Here is a 7,087-nt window from a genome sequence, read left to right on the forward strand (position 1 = left end):
TCCAAACTGTCAAGTCTACTTTCTAAACAAGTTCTTTTAGCACTTTCAGAAGCTGCTACACATGATTTTGTTTCATCATGTACACGAACTAAGCTATCCACAGCATTAATCGCACCAACAAATTTTTTATCCAATTCTTCGAAACGGCTATCCAAAGACTACAAAACAAGGAAAAAAAATTTAAACAAAGAAGAAAAGAAAATGAGAATAAACAAAAACAACGAATGCGACATGCAAAGTATACATATCATATTAACAAACTCAAAAATAAAAAAATAAAAAGCCATACCTTTACTTGATTGACAATTGTAGATTGTTCATCATCAAGTTGCTTCTTCATACTAGACAAAACACCCTGTATAACAGATCAATAAAACAACACATTACTTTGATGCCATTAAATTAATGTTGAACAAGTATGCCGGACCCAGCAGAAGTGAAGTCTAAAAATGAAAACAGTATGCCGGTAGGGGCAGAATTGAAATATGAAAGGAGAAATGTATGCCGGAAAGGACAGATTTTAAGTTTGCAAAATCAAAAAGTATGCCTCAAGGGGCATAAACTTTCATTTCCAAAACCAAAATAGAGAAGACTGCTAAAATGTGTTGCCTACTAAAATAAGTCTGAAAATGAAAACAGTATGCCGGTAGGGGCAGAATTGAAATATGAAAGGAGAAATGTATGCCGGAAGGGGCAGATTTTAAGTTTGCAAAACCAAAAAATATGCCTCAAAGGACATAAACTTTCATTTCCATAACCAAAACAGAAAAGACTGCAAAATGTGTTACCTACTAAAATAAGTCTCAAAATGAGAACAGTATGCTCGTAGGGGCAGAACTGAAATATGAAAGGAGAAATGTATTCCAGAAGGGGAAGATTCTAAGTTTGCAAAACCAAAAAATATGCCTCAAGGGGCATAAACTTTCATTTCCATAACCAAAACAGAGAAGACTACAAAAATGTCTCCTACTAAAATACTCTACCAGAAGGCCTCTAACTCAGAATTCAGTTAAACAACCAAAAACACAAAAGGCAAACTACAACTTACATCAACTATCTGAAAAGTAAGTTGAGATGGCAAAACCGTACCAGACGAACAAGAGCCTGAATCATCTGGAAATTTAAGTGCAACTGGATAATTCAGCATCTCTTGTTTCGTACCAACAACAACAACATGGACAATAAATTTCTTGAATCTCTCTAACACAATATAAACACATTAATTAGACAAAAACACAAAAATAACAAGAGGGAAAAAGAACAAAAAAAAGAAGCATCAACAAAAAGGAAACACATACTTTTTCAGCATGGAAGAAATTATCAGTAATAACTTTATAATCAACTTACGTGGAAGGACCCCAAGACAACATATGAGGAGACTTCAAACCATGAAAACTTGAAAACCCTCGAAAGATAGGGAAAACCTCCAATAGCCACACATTTAAAGCGTAAGGAAAACTACTAATCATATAAGGTGTAGATGGCATGCTCTTGAAAGTCTTCACACAACCACGAATCGACCGTACCAACCAATTAAAACTAAGAGAACCCCGAGGATAAGACACTCGAAGACTGTCATCATCAATTATCTTCATTAGATGACCTTTAACAACACATTTCTCATTACGACCCAACAAAACCCTCTCCATTATACATACCTCAGCAAGTCTAACAGGATCACTAGATCTTTCCCAAAATCCACCACTATGATTACTTGACTTAATCTGTAAGAAACTCTTGAGATCACACAACCTTATTCTATCCTGATTTGGAAAATAAAGTCTCAACAATCTATTTGGTTTGCTAGACACAACACTAAAATCACTAACACAAGAATCCAAACCAGTAATAAGACGGAAAGACTCGGAATCAAATACACACACGCGATTAAATATCTTAAACTTTAACACACTATCATTACTAGATGAAAGTTGGGATAAGATCAAGCAATGGAAAATACTATCACTCAGGTGGACATCAACCAAATTCATAAACTGTCCAAAAACACCTATTTTCAACAAGTCCAATTAAGAGACACTAAAAAAGGACAAAGTCAAACTCCGAAAATGAAAATCACCACTCCACATGCCACCTCCTTCAGCCCAGTGTTCAAATTTAACCAAGGGATGTTCCTCCTATAAAAGAAAAATTAATGTCAACTGAAACCAAGAATTTACATAAGAAAACCAAAAATGAGAATGTAAAATAATTAACATATACCATAATACAAAATCAGCCCCTAGTCTGGTACACAAATACCTGCATAATAGAAGAAAGAACCAAAACACATAAGATTGCATAAAAAGCCAACATTATTAACAAAACAACACCAAAAATACATAAGATTGCATAAAAACCAAAATTATTAACAAGACAACACCAAAAAATCAAGATACACATAAATTAACTTAATTCATGAAGTTATGTCGGAATAGGCATAACTTTATGCCGGAACAGGCATAACTTCAATTTCAAAAACCAAGAACTCTGCCGGACCCGGCATGTGTTGCCTCAGACAAACACAGTCTTTATGAAAACACAGGTTACTAAACAAAAGACAACACCAAAAATCTTAAACAAATGTTCACAGGCAAAAATAAACATATTCAACACATTGAAAACCAAAAAACATACAAAATAACTTCATTCAAACAAAATATTATCACTAAACTTCAAAAATGCCAATTTTTTTTTCCTATAATCAAGAAAACATATAAACTTTCATAAAAACCAACATTATTAACAAAAAAAAAACACCAAAAAATCAAAACACATACAAACTAACTTAAATCACGAAATTATGCCGGAATAGGCATAAATTCAGTTTCAAAAAAATAAAAATTCTGCCGGAACAGGCATATGCCGCCTCACACAAACACATTCTTCACAAAAATCAGATTACTAAACAAAAACAACACCAACAACATAAAACAGCTGTTCACAGGAAAAACTTCAAAGATTCAACAAAGAGAAAACCAAAACGCATATCAAAATCAACTAAAACATATTACGACATTCATAATACGACATTCAAAAAACCAAGATATAACATGGGGAACGAAACTAAAGTTCAAAAAATCATACAGACACTTTAACAAAACATGTTAGAAAATAATTTTATATAAAAAAGGATCAATTAAATATAAAAAACGACGAAGACAAAGATATCAATTCAACAAACAACAATTTAACATAAAAACAAATATTGAAACGAGCAAAAGATCCAAATTCGTACCTAAATTTTAGAACAGATAAGACAGACACAAACAGAGGAGGAACGAAGAAGCAAAAAAGAAAAGAAAAGGGAAAATAACGAAATAAAAAGGATTTTAATGGAATAAGAATAATTTTGTCAAAAAACTTTCATTAAATAGACGGCAAGGACAAAAATTAAATAAAATATAAATAAGAGGCAAAATATAAAGACCAGCCAAAAAAAGGCCACTCCGCGCAAAAAAAAAATACTAAAACATCAGTTTTATGGGCCCATTAATTGTGGGATATACCTCCCCTGTCTAAAAACCATCAAACATCATTTCATTGTGGAGACGTCAGAATAAATGAGATTTTTAAACTATTGCCTGCACTCGCAGAAACCGACAAAACAAAGGTTAAATTTCATATGTGCCCTTCAAATTCGTCTTTTGCTTTATTGGTAAAAAAAGTAGTGGGGAACTTTTAGATAGTCTAGAAAATTAAAAGGTTTGAATATAAAGTAATACTACTAGTAATATTGAACTGGATTAATCAAAAGTACGAAATACTTGATGTAGAATACAACTATATGTTTGATTTGTAATTAGATTAAATCTTTTTAATACAAAATAGACATCCTATTACTTGAAGAGTTGACGTCGGGTTTATATAGTGATTTTTTTGTTTTAATAATTGTTGACGTTCCACATCATCTGTGGGGGATGAGTTCATATACTCCTTATATGGTCATTGTAGACAATAAAATTCGCGTCGAGAAAAATAATAATCGAGACAGGAAAATATCGCAACAATCTTTGTATTTGATTTCAGAATATGAGTGTTACAATCTCTATGATTCTTCTGATTCGTCTTTTCAACAATAATTTCAAGGGCTTTTGAGCTTATTCTTGAACTTGATGGATTTGATCTTGACTTGTACTTGAATTCAAGGGCTTTTGAGCTTGATCTTGAATCTGGTGGTCTTGATCTTGAACTTGTATTTGGATTCAAGGGCTTGAAGCTTAATCTTGAATCTTCGTCTGGATCTCTAGAACTTCTAGAGAAATACTTGAATGCTTGAATGCTTTTAGCTTGTAGAGAAATCCGCAGCGTTTGATCCACGAGCTCTCCCTTGCTTCTTGTTAGAATTTCTGTCCCTTCTATGAATTATGAGACCCCTATTTATAGTTGTAGGATGGAGGAGTTGTGATAAGGACAGACTTCTTTCGACCAATCAGATTTAAGCTGACATGTCGATATTTGATTGGCCGGAACATGTCATTTGTACACGTGGCGTATCTTCATTGGCCTTTGATTTGACTAGGCATGCTGCATCATTTTGACACATGGCATGACCCTATTGGCTCCTTCGTTTGACTTGGCGTGCCACGTCATTTGACATGTGACATCAATTTGGGCCTCTTGAATAAGATGACATCTTGGGCTTGACAAAGTGGACTCATCATTTGTAGCCCAATTAAATGGACTAGCCCAATAAATTTGGACCATTACTTAAATCCATATTTATTGGACTTTAAATAATTAACCCAATTATATTAATCCGTAATCTTTATTTGGACTAATATATCTTGAATTTACTATAATCCGAATTTCTTACGGATTTAAATTCAATAAAATTTCGTTATCTACAGTCATTTCCTCATAAATTAGCTTTTGAATTTGAGTAAGGCTCAAGATTTATTTCTTTATCATGGTATCAGAATCAACCCGACCTCAATTCATTATTTCTGATGTCGTGCCCGTCTTATGTTATCCACGCTTCGAATGTCCAATCCAGTCCTGAATGGATAGATTATAATTTTTTTAACTAGGATTGTACTCACAGACTAAACAAAAAAATCTGCAACAAGATCACTAATTTCTCACACAAATATTTCTACATCATAGAGACATATAAACCAAACACGTATCTACATTGTTCAGCCTTCAACTCTTCCTTAATTTTTTGCACAAAGGTCAAATTTTGACTTCACATTTAACTGACCTATGGGTAAGACTTTACAGTTTTTTTTTGCCTTTAAAATGGTCTAAATTGCTGTTGGATAGAGTATAATATTGGAGAACAGAAATGAGATCAAAATGTCCAAAAGGAGTACAGAGAAGAGAAGGCAACATTGGCCCAAATTCCAAGCAAATCTTTGCATTTGCTGATGGATCCGCCGCTCATGGATGACGAGTGAGGCGTAACAACTGGAGATTACCAACTGGTTCCACGGCAACACCTATTTCCCATTATTTCCTGCCACTTTTCAACTACGCATCCACCCTACGTCATCCTTCTTTGTTTATTACTAATAAAAAATAATGTTTTTAGCTTATACACACATTTAAAAAATTAGAAATGTTTTTACTAATTTATTCCTAATTAAATTTTTATCTCTTTCTAAATTACCCTTTTCCTAAAAAAGCTATTTAATAATTTTTGATTATGTTAATAAGGTAATTTGAGAAGAATAAGATCAATTTCTTTTTGAAATCCTAAAACATCACTTATTTTAAAATAAAATGAAGATTAAAACATCACTTATTATGAAACCGAGTGAGTAACTCACTGTGACAATCTTGCTTCAACATTTTGTTCACCCCCATAATAAAAGAAAAGATTAATCGTGCAGTTATTAAATTACCATTACGAGAATTGTTTCACTCGATCTATATTAAGAATTTAAACTCGTCTAAACAAAGTAGGCGTTTGGACGTGCGATTTCATCTCATTTGGATATATGATTTTATTTCATGAGATGAAATTTCAAATAATTCAAAAAGGCATAATTTGGGATTTCAAATCATGATTTCAAAATTTTTAAATATAAGACTTTATTTATAAATTTATATTTTGTAAAAAAGAAACCCATAAATTTTTTAAATGTAACAATGTTGGTTCGTTTTCTCGGTCATCTAATCGGGAAATGCATTCTAGGCGTGAAGAGATTGTTAGTACCAGTGGAAGGATTATATTAAAAGTAGTTACATTACTATTCATGTTAAAATTTATTTTTTATTGAACTAAAATTTGATCAATTAATGTTGTATTTTTTAGAAAGGTCTATTAATTTTGTTATGAACTATGACTTGCTTATTTGGTAAGATTATATAATAATTGGGAAAGTTTTGATTGTTTTCATAACTTATGAAGTTTTTATATCTATAAAAAAAAATATAATTTAAAAAATTTAAATTACATGTTCAAACATGATTGTATCTCACGATTTCATCTCGTGATTTTATATGCTGCTAAGTAAATTGTCCACATTGGTTTCCAGAACATCTTGGAAGAAGAAAAAAGAATTAGAAAAGGGCGTGTAAAAATGTGCTACTTGATACCTATAGAACACATAGCACATGCAGTGTCTCACTTTCTCTACCTTCGAAACTGAATTAAAATATACTTAAAAAATAAGATCAATGAATTGAATCAGAAAAAGAACCTTAGGCTTGATTTCATCACAAGTAATTAATTGGTCTTTTCTATAATACACGTGTACGGTGCTTCTGATAATTGTATGCGAGAGAATCTACAAAGTTGACAGGACAAAGCTTAGAATAACGTAAGATCCATTTAAATAAATTAACTAGGTGGTGTTTTTTCCTTTTAATTACATAAAGTAAAGGAGCTTTGGATCATTGGATGCCACCTTAAGGAGCAAAGTAGTACAAAATAAATAGTATAGTACTATTTAAGCAGCATAATAGTACGCAGTTAATTCAATAGTATTACTATATGTTTAATTTAATAAATGAAAGTAGGACAATTATTATTTATTACAATAATAAAGAAAGAGGCCCACCGAGAGATTAATGAGTTTTCACGTTGGAGAACTTGAGTTGCCGGTCTTGGGGAGACACACGTTTTTTCGAGCTTATTTCCCCT

Source organism: Lycium barbarum, chromosome 4, assembly GCF_019175385.1.
Source record: "Lycium barbarum isolate Lr01 chromosome 4, ASM1917538v2, whole genome shotgun sequence".
NCBI classification, from domain to species: domain Eukaryota; kingdom Viridiplantae; phylum Streptophyta; class Magnoliopsida; order Solanales; family Solanaceae; genus Lycium; species Lycium barbarum.